Source organism: Nipponia nippon, unplaced genomic scaffold, assembly GCF_047370975.1.
Source record: "Nipponia nippon isolate SJK-2023a ecotype South Korea unplaced genomic scaffold, ASM4737097v1 scaffold_31, whole genome shotgun sequence".
Classification (NCBI taxonomy): Eukaryota; Metazoa; Chordata; class Aves; order Pelecaniformes; family Threskiornithidae; genus Nipponia; species Nipponia nippon.
The window spans coordinates 2,881,607-2,896,925 of record NW_028262349.1 but is presented as its reverse complement, the minus strand read 5'-3'; the positions used below and the strand labels follow the sequence as shown (position 1 = coordinate 2,896,925).

Below are 15,319 nucleotides of genomic sequence, written 5' to 3'. Positions count from 1 at the left end.
GACTCGCCACCTAAAATGGAAGCTGGGTAGATGAGAAATGGAGTCGTGAGTGCAGAGAGGTTTTGTGCCTCACTGCCACTGTGGGAGAGGGATGGAGAGCAGGTTTGTGGGAGCTCTGCCAGCCCTGCTGTATGCACTGTCCCCCACACATGTCTCAGCACTGCGTGCTCCTGTGCTCTACCAGGTGCCTCTCCTGGATTTCCCAGGGGTCCAGGCAATCTCTCCTCTGTTATTACCAAGTACAAGCATGATAATCTGGGCCCTAATGCATACAGAAGATTATAAAGCAGTGATTTATGGACCTGCTACAAAAGTACCCATAATCTGCTAATGCCCACAATTAAAAAAGGCAGTTGAGCAAATCTGGGCCATTGCAACTTAGTGCCCATGTCTGGAAATGGATTCCATTTCCAGCTGTTTGCCTTGCAATGGAGGGAGACATCTTCTTTATTAGATATTGGTGCTGGAAATAATATCTTGCCTTTTCTGTTTTTGGCAAAATGCCCTGCCAACCTTGGACATAAAGTAAAAACATCATCTCCATTTAGCAGGCTTTATGTTCTTTTTAGCTCTCTGCATGCAACAAAAAGAATGTCGAGAATGGTGCTTGTTTCATCAACCTAGGCTTTGTGGTAAAAACTAGCTGGTTACTGTGGTAATTGGCCCCTTTGGAATAAACCTGTCTGTGCAGGCTTTGGGGAGGGAGAGCTTAAGAAACAGAGTAAGAGGAGGAACCAGGGGCTTGGCAAGAGCTAGCCGCTGCTCCTGTTCTGCGGTTGTGGCCCTTACAGATCTTCTAGCGTGAAGCAGACCTGTGTGTGATCAGCTGCCCAAACTGGGCAGAGCCAAGGACATGTCTTCAGTATTCCATTTGTCCTTCCAGTCTGTATTCCCTACTCCTACTTTTCCATATGGTGGGGGTTTTTTTAATGGTATTGGCTGGAGCTTGAATTTGTGGGGAGAATGGAAGACAGAGCTGGTGGGAGTGTGTATGGGGAGGTCTTGATTTTTCCAGGAGGGAGTTTGGGTGAGCCTTCCCGGGTTACTTCTGCTCCCTGTTGTGTGCGCCAAAGGGGATCAACACTACCGCCGTCACGCTGTGCAGGCAGAGCGGGCAGGTCTTGCTCCCGGGCTGAGCACAGTGCCACAGGTCGATGCACTTGCCGTGGTAGGCATGGCAGCAGGACAGCAACTTCAGCACCTCACCGGGCTCATACACCTGCAGGCAGATGGCACACTCGGGGTAGTCAGCAGTCCCCCAAACCATGCTGAGGGGAGACTCTGGCCACCATTCCTTGCTCTGCTGTTTGCTCTCTCTCTGGCTTTGGTTCTTCATGCATCTTGCAATAAGCTGGATGCCTGTTATCATGGCGACCAGGATGCTGCTGACCTTGCAGACTGGCAGAATCAGACCATAGTAAAGCAGGTCTAGATCGTAGGTGAGGCTCCTGCAGGCATGGTGGGTGAAGTTCCACACAATGTCATTCCAGAAGCAGCACTCATCCAGGAGGATGATGGTCCCTTGCTCAGCCCGGCAGGTCTTCCTCTGGAGCCTCATGTTCGCCTCCATGATGAAGGCCACCATGGTCCCTCCCTTGATCTCCCTGCTACCTGGTGCCACGTGCCCAAAGCCTGGTGAGTTGGTGGTGATCTCGTGTCCCCCTCGCTGAGATGGAGGGGCCTCGCCCCTGTGGCGCTGGGGGCTGAGGGCCAAGGAAGCTGTGTGGGCACAGCTGAGAGCAGGGCCGCCCACCATCTTGCCCTTGGTGAGGGGCAGCCCCAGGCACGCAGCAAGAGCTAGGCCACCTGGCCCAGTGCCGTTGGCACGGCTGCTAGCAGCCCACTGGAGGCACAGGATCATGATGGCCATGCAGAAAGGGGACAGGAGTGGGTGCCACATGCGGACACAGGGGGCTCTGGTGCCTCAGCCCCAAGGGAGAGGCTCTTGGCAGGCGCCTGAGGCAGCCCAGGCTGGCTGTTGCCTTCTGGAAGCTTCTCCATCCTTCCACGAGGGCCACTGCCTCACAGGGCGCCTCCACCTTCCCCTCACACCTCTTCCACAGCTCCCCATCTTCTCCCCCTCATGTCCATTTCTCTTATCTTTATTTCTTTCGTCCTGTGGTCCATCACAGTGGCAGCCCTGACAGGGCTTTGCAGTGAGCAATGGCAGCGCTGAGGGGATTGTTTTACAGGGGACCATGTTTTCCTCCCCTTGGGTTGTCCAGGGGAATTTGGGTGTGCAAAAAAGGAGGAGATTTGGGGGACAAAAAATGCTTCTATCCAGTCTCATGGCTGAAAAGGTTTTTCCCTTCCTCCAGGCCATGCCAGTGAAGCCCAGCCACAGCAGCTCTCCACACAAGGTTACACCATGATGGCACTAGTGCATGCTCTTCCAGCTGTTTCTGGTCTTCCCTTTCTCTTTTGTCCCATTTTTTCATCACTTTCCCTCCCCAATACCCTCTCCTTATCTCCCATCCCATGATGTTCACCTGGGATGTTCACCCCTCGCAGGACAAGGCACCCCAATTTCCCCATGGCTACCAGCTGCACGCCAGCTCCCTTTGCTCTTCCACATCTTCCCACCCCAAATTCTCTGTGCGTTCATTCCTGCGGCCCCATCCCTCTCTCTGGGGGTGCTGTGGGCAGATGTGTGCCCATCCTGCAGAGCCGGTGATATGGCAGAGTCAGGAGCGTGGTTCCCTGGGGTAATCTGCAAAGTACAACTTGTTATTACTCACTACAGCAGAACAATCAGCACGGGCTCTGTAATACAGTAAGATGGATTGAAGCTGCTTAAGACCAGAGGAAAATAGAATTGCTGCTTTACAACAAGGAGTTTAGCTCCCGCAATCCACCGTTGATGAGTGATGAGACCCAAGCAAAAGCCCAGATTTGAAAATTACTGGATTCGGGGAGTGAGATGGGGTTGTGCAGCAGGAGCCAAAATCAGACCTGCATCTCGGCTTGGCACTGTGGTGTGCCAGAGCCATCTTGTGAAGGCAGCTCTCTACATGTGCAGCTCTTTTCCCGGTAGTCATGGAGGGGATCCTGTCATCTTACACTGCTCGGGTGTGATTCGTGCCAGCACAGCCCTTCCGAGACCCCCTTTTTCATGACAGCTACACCATAGGGCACTGCCAGCCTCCTGCAGCCATCCCACCAGGGCAGGTATGGGCTTTCCAGGCTGCTGGAGGAGCTGTGGACGGAGCTTCTCACCACTTTTGGAACTACATGCCAGATCACAGCCAGCAGATCCCTGTGTCAGGATTTAATGATTGAGTGACACAGAGCCCCTTTTGCAAGCGCCATGCAGGCTTGTACAGCTTGAGCTGCCTTGCTCATCCTTGATGCTGGCTTGTCTTGAAAGAGGGCTTGGAAAACTGGCATGGGTTGGAAAAGCAATAAGACACAGCTCATTCAGACTCCAGGAGCCAGCAGGAATGCTGCAGGTATTGTGGGCTTCCTGTAACACAAAATGGGCTGGGGTTTCCCCTTCTGTTAAGATGGGAATGGAGCAAAGAGGTCCCTTCTTGGATTGGAGAACTTGCTACTTCAGAAAAGAGTTGGGATTTCAAATGAGGAGGTTATAAATGCGATGGTGCTAGGGTAAAAGGAAAGAGGGTGCTAAGAGAGGGAAGGGGTGCTGGCTGTGCTCAGCAGTGATGCTCAGGGATCTGCACAGATATTGTCACTCAGAAACAGTCAGAGAGGAATAATTTCCCTGATTTATTCCTTGACAGCACTGGTCATTGGTGTTGGTGTACTCTGCTGATGTGGTGAATTGGGAACCCATCCAGACCAATGCAGGGGCTCAGCTGAATGGGCTCCTCCGTGGCTTTTGATTCCACGTTTGCTGGGCCTGGTGTGCCTGTGTATGTGTGTCAACAGAGAAAAGTTGCTCAGAAATAAAGAATTGCAGCTTTCCTGGTTACCGGGGAGAACAAGAGGATTAGAGTCGTGCTGTTTTCTTATAAATGGAGGTGCTGATCCTTTGTGCAAAATCAGACTTCTCCACGTTTCAGTCCCAGATACAGGCCCTTCCAGCTAAGGAGGGAAATTGCAAAGAAGAAAAAGCAATGAACTTCCACCAGTTTTATGGTAGTGAAGGCACTGATTTCTTCTCATGTGCTTCTAGAGGATTTTAGGTTGTGTAATAATATGATCTAGGTTATTACATGTTTCTTATTTCTTCCAACTTAACTGTGAGTCTCGCTTTCCTCCTGCCTTGCCTAAGATGCCTCTGCTGTTACATTAAGGCAGCTTTAAAAATATAATAAACTAGCTATGCAAACCTTTGTAGTCTAGGGCATAAAACCACCTCTAACTGCTTAGGATTAAGGAGATACTTGTCTTAAATTAGCCAGTTATTTTAAACACTTTTCTCTGGTAGTTGTCAGGACTGTAGGCCTGGGAACATCTGGCAGGGAGGGAGTGAAGAGCATCTTGGGGCAGTGATCTCTTCCATTGGCACATCTGTATCTGGAAGGAAACATCTGTTTGACCCGGAGGTGTGATGGTAACCTGGTAGCTCTGTCTGTGGGCAGCCATCTGTCAAAGAAAACTTCTCCCCTCTCCGTTCAGCCTGTGTTCATGAGCAAGGGTACACACCATAATGAAGCAGTTCACACCTTTCAGCCTTTGACTAGGTGCGAGTTGTATTTTTATCTGATTTTAAATTTGAATGGCCCTTCCTTCAAATTCAGGCTTGCCCAGGTCTAGCTGTGTGCATGACGGGTGGGAGCTGGGTTGCTTGTAGGATGTTTGCATCCTGCACCGGGCTGTGAGCGTGCGAGCACACTGACCCGTCGCAAGTCAGACTGTGCTGATCTTGTTTTTATAGCTCTGAGCAGATGTTGCGTCCTCTTGAGGCAAAGCAGCTCTGACCCAGTGATGGCATACGTAACCCCAAATAAATCGTGGGCAGTTTGCTCATGCTTTCAGATGCCCTGACTGCTTGTTATCGCACCGGGGGATTTGTGTTAGACTTCAGTGCCAGACTCTGCTCTGAGACTGGGGCCCGAGGAGAGGAGGAGCTGGGGCTCCCAGTTGTCTCTCCAGTGGCTTGCTTTGGCAAAGGGAGGCGAGTCTGGCGAGGAGGCAGGCTGCAAGAACTGGCCTGAGAGACCCTGGGATATCTCAGAGGGTTTCCAGGCTTGCTAAGAGAACGTGTGGTGACTGTCTTGCTCTTTCAGGGTAGAAAGAAAACCAGGGATATTTAGCTGGTCATAAAAATAAAAGGTTAGAGAGGAGCAAACAGCCAGGTACATGCATGTGTTTTTTGAAAAATACGGATTTTCTTCAATGCTAAATTATCACACTTTGCAATAAACTTTGTTGCAGTTTAATTTTGCTGGTCATGAGCTCCCAAGAGGATACACTGTAAGCAACTGCACTCCGCTCGGGCCGTAGAGTCAAGGCAGAGGTTTTTAGCAGAGGAGAATCCTCAGCTCCAGGGTGAAGCTGGAGAGGGACCTGCCTGCAGCTGGGAAGCACAAGGAAAGGTTTCTGCTATTTTCTTTTCCCATGTCGGCACTCCTTCGTTTAAAGACGCAAGGTGAAGCCAGTGGCAGGCAGGCTTAAACTGACACCAAAGCATCTGTGCAGAGGTGTGCAGAGATTTAACTGTCTTGGTATTCAACTGATTTAACTGCTGCAACTTCAGACCGTTAATGAGCCCCTGGGGAGGGAGCCAGGGAGGCCCAGAGAGGCCGTGATGCTGGCCCTAATCCGGCCTCGACAGCTGAGCGCTCGCCCGCCGTAACAGGCAGGGGCAAGGCTGAGCCTGTGCCCCGCTCAGCTCCTTGTTTTTCTTTCCGCGTGTGCTTAAACTGGCTGCTCTGTGCTGTGAAAACCAGAGTTTCCTTGGAGCCAGCGTGATTGCTGGCTTTGTGCGCTTCTTGTGTCGCTGGCACTGACCCTGCCGTCGCCTCCTCGCATGCTGCGAGCAAGCATTTGCAATCTGAAAGCATCGCCTTCATTAGCAGAGGTCCATCTCCTCCCCTTTACCATTTCACCCGCTGCTGTTGATTAAGTTTCTCTTTGCAGCTCTTCCAGGAAGCCAGGGGCCTGTTGTTTTGGAGATAGCCTTAATTTGTTTACTTGTGCATATGTTCTGTCTTGTACAATGATGCTTCGCAGCTGGTCTCGAGCAGCCTACGGCACAGGAGAAGCAGCAGGTTAAGTTTAAACCAAAGGAAGTCGCTGCAAGTTGGCCTGACGTGCTAATCCAAGTGTAGGTACCCTGAGACTGATGTGGTAAAACACGTTGCCATATTGGGTTAGGTAGTATCTTTACATTTATTGCTGGTTTCCATCACAATATGGACACAATAACAGTTTGCTTGTGCAGAATATCAGTTAAGCTTTAAGATTTAAAGACAGAAAACTCCCTGCCTCTGGCTTTACTATGCAAATGCTCTGAGAAAGGCAGAGAGTCAAGGGTTAAGCTTGAGACTTGCCTGCTGACCAGGACTTGCAGTTGTGCTTCCAAGAACCAGACACCTGCAAAAACTCATGGTTTCAGAAGCGTCATCTGCGCAGGATGTGCTGGGGAGCAGTGCAAGCTACTGTCCCGCAGAGGTGCTCGCCCTCCTGTGCGGCTCGGACCCTGCATCGCCGGGTCCCTCCTCCGCGCTTTCACTGTGTGTCGGGATCCTGCCCTGTACCCCTGTAGAGGCCAGCTGTGCTTTTGACTCCCTAGGGAGACATCAAAATAGTGGTACAGCACAGGGATTCAGCCCCTGCAGTGGTCCTGGGGAGATGGAGAATGGCAGATCCATGCTGCTTTCCTGCCCCTGTAACCCGCAGAATCTGGCTCTGTCAGGAAAAAAAATCATTTCGATGTTTTACTGCTACTGTAAAGCTGTTTCATCTTCCCCCCACCCGCCCTCTAGAAAAAAAAAAAAGCCTTGTTTAATTTGCCAGCTTGCAAATGGCTCCTAAATAACAGAGTTGTCTTTGGCTCAGTCAATCGAAGGGCTCTGCCCATGAGAACGGTGACACTTTGCAGTCTCAGATTAGCTTTGTTTCAGAGGAATTAGATGCTTTTTTGTTGTTTTTAAATTATTCCCTTTCCAGGTTGAGGCTGAGCCAGATAACTGAATGCATAGAATCGATATTTTGCAGAACTGATAGAAAATTAGCCGGGTTTAATAAACTTCATGCATGGCTTTCTATTGTAGATGTATATCAAAAGGAAAATAAATTAATTGACTGGATCTGCTTACAATAGCATCTATAAGTCACTCTGTGAAATAAGCCAATTGCACAAATGGTTATGTGAGGCCATGCTGATTAGGGTAGAAAGGGATCATGCTCAGGACACCTGGGTCCTGTTTTTGCTAATTTACTACATGACCTTGGAAATTCAGGCCAAATTTTCAGGTATGGCCACAAAGTTTGTTTTGCCTCCTGTATTCTGGAGATTTATTTGAGATGCTGAGAGTTTATTCCTTAGCAGCTCCATGTTCTGCCGTCCTCCCCCCATACCGGGTGAAGTTGCTGGGACCTGGTGTACTCCATTCCTCTGAGATAGCTCCTAATGGTCTTCCCAGATTTATGTTTTCATCATGGCTTTATTTCTTAGTGGTTTCTCTGCAGTCTGGGGATGCCGCTGTTCATCTCGCATCTAGGGCTGCTGGAGATTATGGCTGATAAGAGCTCTGAGAGCCACTGCAGCAAAGCAATGGAGAGGTAGGACTCAGTAAAACTCAGATTTCAGGTGACTTGATTTTTGCAGCTGCAGCTAAATGCATTATTTTCTGGGATTCAGGTGGAAACTGTAACTGTTTGCCCCTTGCAAATTTTCCCTTGTGATGTTTCCCATAATCCAGTAAATGAACAGAGGCATACGGAGCATCCAAGCTCACTTTCATTCATCTTCATTTGCCCTGGCTGTAATGGACAGTGGCCACACAACTGTCCTTTGGAAATTACTAATGCGAGACCGTAACTGCTGCTCCATTGCTACTCCATCTATTTGCAGTGGAGAAACAGTTGCACATAATTGTACATGGTTTGAACATGTTGCTCTTAATCCTGCGTGCAGCTGCCTACAAGGGCGTCTGGCACGCAAAGGTCTGACGGCAGAGCATGTCGGGCAACGCCACTGATGGAGCCAGGCGGCATCGTGAGGAAGGACGGATGGACCAGACCTCCCCAGGGGATGCTCAGTGCCGGGCAAGATGGAGGAGCAGATGTGTTGCCCTTTTAGATGCATCTAACCAAAGTGCAGTGTGTAGAGGCTGATGTGAGGTACGAGATTAGGTCAGCTCCTGTCTCAGTGCTGGAAAGAACATGTCCATCTCTGGGCAGAAAAGGACTTCTCCAGGACTGAAACTTGCTGCTTATACCTGCAATCGCTGGGGAAAAGGGGTGAGCGAGCCCTCTGGGATTGGTCCTCTTGATGTACACTTAAAACTGGAGGGAGAATCAGGCCATCGAAGGTTCTTCTCCTTTTCATCTGCAGTTTGCAGTGCACATGGGGGCCTTACTCTGCAACGATTCCCCTTTAGCAGCTCTGCCACTGACCCTTGTGGTTTTTACCTCATGCCTGAACCCACTACGGATTTTTCCTGATGCTTTGCATGATATGTTGCAGAAAGTAGATCCACAGCTGGTGTACATCAGCACTGCTCCCAAAACTTTATCGGAGCAAAAAGAGGTTGTGCTGGTGGAGGATCTGGCCCCTGTTATTTTTGTTGTCGAGCTATAGCTGTTTCTGCAGCTTGTTGAATGGAAATGGCCCTTCCTTCCCTGTAATGAGGTGAAAGCTGGAACGGTTTTCCAGCCATGCATCTGCAAAGGGAAAATAAACGGGGAGGATGAGCAAGTCATGGGTGGGTGTTATTGCCAGGGATGTTAAGCATATAACATAATTTATCGCTTAAGTAACCTTGAAACAGCATTCATTGTGATGGAGCCGCTACATTGGCACTGCAGTGGGCAGAGAGGGAAGAAGGCTCTGCTAGCGGGATGTGGTTAAGCATGCACCTGCCATCATTCATCAGTTAACCCCGCAGCTAAACTTTGCTTCAAAAATACGTATTTTCCTCTCCTTTCTCTCCCTCTCCACACCTGCCTGCCACCGCCAGCCGTCAGCATCCCTGGTTCCCGTGGCTGCTGTGTAAGCCACCCCGCTGGATGCAGAGAGGAGGGGAGAGAGGTGCTGGTGAGCATCTGGGGTTTGCTCATGTGTGTGGTTGCCCACTGGTGATGTGTGCGCAGAAAGTGAGATGAGACAGATGAGTGCAAGGAGCAGAAAGGTTTCTGTGTTGACGAACGCAAGGGGAAAGTGTTGTAGCAGACAGCAGAAATGCGTTTGTGAACCACAGACGCGCACGTGTGTGTGAGTGATGGCAAGGAGAGTGCAACAGGGAGCAGACGGGTGCATGGGCACGCACATGTGCGTCAGGGACAGTGCAAAGCACATCAAAAATGTGTACTCTGAGGCTCAGGCAGAGCTAAGAGGGGGATAAGAGGAGTGCATGGATGAGTAGGGCCCGATAGGTGTAAAATTCAAGGAAGCAGGGGTGTTGGTGCGTAAATGGGCACATGGAGGGAGGTGTGTGTCTCTCCATGCGTGTGGGGCAGCACGGTGCAGCAAGGGCAGGGGGTCGGGCACGCTGCCCGCTCCACCACAGAGCACCACGTGGCCCTGGTGCAGCTGGCGACTGCAGGAGCAAATTTGACTCCTGTAGCCTTGCTGTGAAAATAGCTGTTCACAGATTTGTGTTTGAGGCAAATCTTGTGTTTATACCACAAAAATGAGTGTGGGTTTTGATTTTTTTTTTTCTTCTCCTTCCTTTTCCGTTGCTTTTTTCTGACTCTGCAATTCCCTGCTGCAGGAATGCTGATGGGGAGATGAAAAGTTCGCTGCTGCGAATTCTCCAGCTCAACTTCACAGACCCAATGTATATCTGAGCTGCTGTACCCTGTCTCCAAAACTCGTCCTGTGTCTTCTCTTGCTAGATGCTTTCTCTAGTTGCTGCTGTAGTACTCAAGATAATAACAAAGCCTCTGAAACGTTGGAATTTCCCTTTTCTTTGTAATGAAGATCAAGGGGAGAGTTATGTCCCTGCATGTAGGATAATAAGCAGCATAAGTTTACTCTCTGTCTGTACCCAGTGTGTCGAAGTTAGTTGCTATCTTTGTTTTTCTAGAGGAAATGTGTGAGCCGATACTGTCGAGAGAAGAGCATTTGTCAGGGTGATGCTGTCTGCGAGAGTGGCTGGATCGGGTTCGCAGCTTCTGGTTTGGGCTCTGGCAGAAAATGTCTCCTGAGTAGTCTCAGTTAAACAAAATTGGACAAAGTCTTTCGTTTCCCCAAAGTTTTCCTTTTCATTTTCCCAATTTGAAGTCCTTTTAATTTGGGAGAAGAAGATGATAGTTACAAGTTTCCATACTAACTTGTTTCAAAATCTAAAGCATCCTTTTTGGTCTAACATTTTGGCTAATTAAATAGTAAACCCTTTTGTCTTACACATTACAAGACATCAAGGTCTCTTTCAAACCCATTGGTGTGTTTATTAGTCTCTGAAATTCTTGTGGAATAGAAAAAACATTTCTCATCCAGCTCTGCTGTGTCAGTTAATGTGTGAGCAATCACAGTATGACATATTCACCGAGAAGCATATACAAATTGAATCTCTACGTGTGGTTGTCAGGAAACAAAACCTGCTCGATATCTGTTTCAAACACAATTTTGATTTTCAGCAAAGCCTTTGTGGAAAACTTAGCAACAAAGAAATAAAAACGACTCTTGCAATTTGGGAACAGGTAAACAAGACGTATAAAACTCCAGGAAAATACTGTACAGTCATCTCTAGGGATGAGTTCTCGCATGCAAACTCATCGTTGTTGAAGGGAGGAATGACACCAGATCCCGCTCCCTGGGATCTCAAATCCCACTGAAGTCATTTGCAATTAGATCAGTCTGGGGGGTCATCAGGGTCTCTGAAACTGATGTAGGCACCAGCCGAAGCTGCAGGGCTCAGCAGCAGCTCAAGTAAGCATCTTTCATCTCCTGGGTGGTCCTCAAGACAGAGCCCTCATCCCTTCTTTCCCCCTCCTTTCTCGAACTAGGCATTTGCTGATGCCATTGTTTAATCCAGCCAGGGATCTGCTCCATTTTCCATGCTCCAAGGTAATTTTGGCGAGGCTGTTCTGTTCTTGCATGCCAGTTAAAAAACACTCTCTCAGGCAAGTCTCCTTCTATGGGGCTTTTGTAATCCTGTGAGGTTTGTGTGTAATAAATCTCCTCGCCTGTCTGGTTTTTATTCTGGGGGAGGCTCGTGGTGTAAAATCGCAGCCCTTCCTCCGTCTGGAAGCAGCTGACAAACAGCTCTTCTGATAATTCCTTCCAGATGGGGCCAAGCGTTTTCCTGACGCAGAACTCTGCAAATGCAATGGGCCCTTCCTCACTCTCCGGTCCCTGCAGTGTGGTGGAAGAGGTCCTACCACTGTGGTACTTCAGAGTGCGGAGAAGCTCCTGGGCTCAGCAGAACACAGTACGTGCCGTCGCTGTGAAGGTATGTCCACGTTGCACACACTGTCGTGCAGCAAAGCAATCCTGGACACATCCAGAGTAGCAAACCCTTTGGGCTTTTGGTGGTCTCCATTCCTCTACCCACTTGGTAGACCCCCGTAAGCAGGGTCGCATCTCTCCACCCTGTCCCTTGCCAACTCTCTGCGTGTGACTACATCGCGAGAGGCAGGAGGTGGTTGAAAATTGTCATGGGCGGCTCTCGGCTCCTCGTGATGGGACAAGGAGTCACCCGGCTCCATCCGCTCTGCAGCAGTGAAGGCAAGCGCCGCACAACCCGGAGGAGCTGACAGCGGGTTGCTATAATGAGAACGTCACACCAGCTTAAGAGAGAATTAATACTCTGCCCTGTGGCTGTACCAGCGCTGGTGTGTAAGGCAGGACATGGCTGTGCTAATATATAAAAAGGAGAATTCTTTACTCGGGCTGCAGGACGCAAACAGATGCTGCTGTTTGATGATGCAGGACAGAAGGGACTGAGTCATCAAACACAGCCCCTGTGGTCATGAGCCTCCGGCCTCGTAATCCTCTTTCAGAAACCACGCTCCATCCTACAGTACTTAAGATTTTGATCCCATTTTATTCCCGTGGGGATCCTGGTCCAGAGCACTTGGACTTTGCTCTGAAGTAGGGATGCCTTTGCGTTCCCAGCCTGCATTTATTCTCATCCGCTTCTCTTCATCCACACAACACCTTTTACCACCCTTACCTCCTGCAGCGTTCACTGATTAACGTGGCCAGGGGCATCTGCTCGGGTCCCCACCTTCATTTCCCCAGGCTGCATGGGTCACACACTTTTCTGGGTTTTGAAAGTGCTCAGCACCCCCAGGAAATAGCCCTCAGCACCCTGCATCCAAAAATGCCCACCCTATGCGACAGGTGCCTGAAGCAACAAGTGAAACCTGGCCCCGGAGCCCTTCAGGATGTCCCTGAGCATCTGGTCTCCTTGCTCTCACTTCTGTGCCATGGAAAACCTCTCCTTCAAAGAGGGGAGAAACAAGGATGCAGTCAGTGGCTGGCAACCCCCCAAATACGCTGGTACATAAAACCTGCCTGGCTGCACACATTCCCCAGCTGTTTGCCTGAAAACAGCACACGGCGGGGTCGAGCTGCCTGCCGTGGGTGGGCTGGGAAGAGGATCCAGCCTGGGAGAAAAACAAAATTGGTAGCAGAATATGAAAAGCTTTTTTTTTTTCTCCCCCTGCACCCCCTTAGCACAGTGGGCTCTCGCCCCTATCACCTCTCCACAGCTGAATTGTACCGAGGCAGCCGCTGGTGTGTACCCGGCACGCTGCAGCGGGGACTGTCGCCATGTGCTGGGTTTGCCTCTAGTGTGGGTCTTTTCAGGTTGTGAGAAAAGCAGGTCAAGCACGCAAACGCGTGGCCGCCTTTCAGGCAAGCTGTTTTGCGCAGTTCTCCAGCAAAGAGATTTCCCTTTATCATAGGAAGTTGCTAGAGTGGCCAGAGCTACAAAGCAAGGATTTAAAAGCATCTATGAGAGTTGGAATTGAGATTAAGTCCTCCTGCTTTAGGGCACACACTAAACTCTAAAGGAGGGGACAAGATGGAAATTATCCTTTGAGCAGATTATGCTATAACTTCCAAAAAGGGGGTTGATTTGATAGGTGGGGTTTTGCATCTTTGCCTGCAACAGCTGATACCACGGGCTATCGGAGGTGGACTGACTAAGGGATGGCTCAAATACCCGCTTTCTGCTGCATACAAGAGACGTGTGTTGCGAGGAAAGGGGGTGCATGCGATTTGTTCATCGGGGATGGTGTGTCAGGGTCCAGTTGGGGACGTAGTACATAGCGGGGGTCCTTTGAGGATGGTTTTCATGAGACAAGGACCCCCCTCTCCCTCCCACCACTGCACCTCTCCTGCTCCCTAGCCCCGGGTACCCAGCACAGCTCCCAGAGCAGCCTAACAGCCTGCGTCTCCCATAGAGGCTCAGGGCTCTGGTGCTGCATTGCAATGGCCCAAGATGCCCAGCCAGTGGGGAGGACGAGACTGCAACCTCGTGGTCAGCATTGGAGACTTGCCCTGCTCCGAGTCTGGCTGTTCCTGCATCCCTCTGTTACAGCCGGACATAAGATGGCACGATCTCAAGACACTTTTCAAAGGCACTTCAGTAATTCTCATTATCCTCAGTGCAAGGACCACGGGCCAGCTTTCAGCAGCACTTGGCTCCTTTTCAGGCCAAAATTTCTGTCTTCTGTTGATGCTTTCTTTCAGCTGAAGGAAGAAGGAGGTTGAGTTTTGCTTGGAGTGTCCCTGGCAAAAAGAGAAAGCGCCCACGCGCTCCATGTGCTTTGCAGGCTGATCCAAAGCCCGGTGGATACGTTCCTTTTGACTTCAACGCAGTTTGAATTTCGGCCGACGGCACTAAATGATATCACCGCTACACTGAATAGCTCATGCTGCTGCCGGCTTGAAATTGCAATGACCTAATGGTACTGGTAGTTTCTGTGATCTGTCTCATTTGCTTGCATCCCCAGAAGATAGTGTGTTTGATGAGCTGTACCTGCTACCTGGAGATGGGAGAAGAGGCAAACACAGACATAACCTCAACAGGGTCCTCCCGAGCTTCTGAACTGCCTCCTGCCCAAGGATGGAGAGCAATACGGACTCACCCACGCAATTCTTTCCCTTTAAAGTGTGCAGTTGTCCTCAGGCAACTTGAAAAGTGAATTTGTGATTTTTTTTTTTTTTTTTTATCAATCAGCTCAACTGCTGGAGATATTTCCTCCCATCACCAAACCTGAGTTGTAACTTGGATGGTTTTGCTCCAGCAAATCACAAAATGAAGCAGCCGATTCGCAGCCAGGGTGGTCGCTTCTTGTAACGATGCTCCAAAAGAGCCGATGACGTTTGATAATGCCGGCAAGATTTTCTGAAGGGCAGCAGAAAGGACGGCAGCTGCCTTGGTGTTCCTGGCTTTGCCAGCTCGGTTCTCTGCAGGTTTGTTGTTGTGGTTTGTTCCAGCAGACCTCCAGGCACGTTGAATTTCTCCAGGCTGGATTTTTCTGCTTGAAGTGATGGGATTTTGGCAGAGTGTTTTCTTTTGGAGCTGGAGCAAGGCTAGCTGGAGTTGGCAGATAGGACCACGTGTGCCACCCATGCTGAGACTTTCACTGGCACGGGAGCGATGCTCGTCACGGCCGGGGTTAGAGACGGGCCCTGTGATGTTTTTCTGTTCGTGGCAAGCAGGAGTATATTGCCAGGCTGATTCTTGCCTTGAGCCAGTGTGCGTATTTGTTAGCTTTCAGCAAAGTTATTCTTGGTCTACGCTGCTCTGAGGTGATGGAAAATAGGCCCTTCTGGGTATAAAAATATTTTCATTTTAGAGTGTTTGGAAAGCGGTGCCAAGGATGACAAAAGCAAAGACCCCCCAGCAAAGAAATGCTCCGTATGTACATCTTGCAGAGCATTTGAGATCCAGGCTGTGCTGAGAGGGGTGTGTTGGCATGAAACCACGGGGGAAGGCGGTCTGGAGGAGCTGTGGGTACCGGAGTCGCTGAGCACAGCTTCGTGGGTCGGGATGCATCCCGTTTAACACAATGCTGAGGCTAAATCTTGGTTATTTGGTAACCAGGGATGTGCAGCTGTTGGACCAAGTGACATGTTGACTGTGACGTGTCTCTGTCTACAGGGTTTGCAAGGACAAAGCTTCTATAATATGGCTTTGTCCTGCTGTCCCATGCCTGTAAACGCCTCATCAGTCTCCCCCTGTCTCAGTTTACCCTTCCCTCCTACAAATTAGATAAAAACTACCCC

The 15,319-nt window shown here is 49.9% G+C and overlaps 1 long non-coding RNA gene across 1 annotated transcript in view; it reads left to right on the top strand.

Moving 5' to 3' along the window:
• The window catches only part of LOC148054335 (uncharacterized), a 33,661-nt gene extending 18,646 nt beyond the window's left edge, over window positions 1–15,015 (top strand). Inside the window, exons 2-3 of the long non-coding RNA XR_015707355.1 lie at window positions 11,364–11,528; window positions 14,268–15,015. This is a non-coding gene — a long non-coding RNA (uncharacterized LOC148054335). The remainder of the gene's footprint in view (window positions 1–11,363; window positions 11,529–14,267) is intronic.
• Window positions 15,016–15,319: the final 304 nt, after the last annotated feature.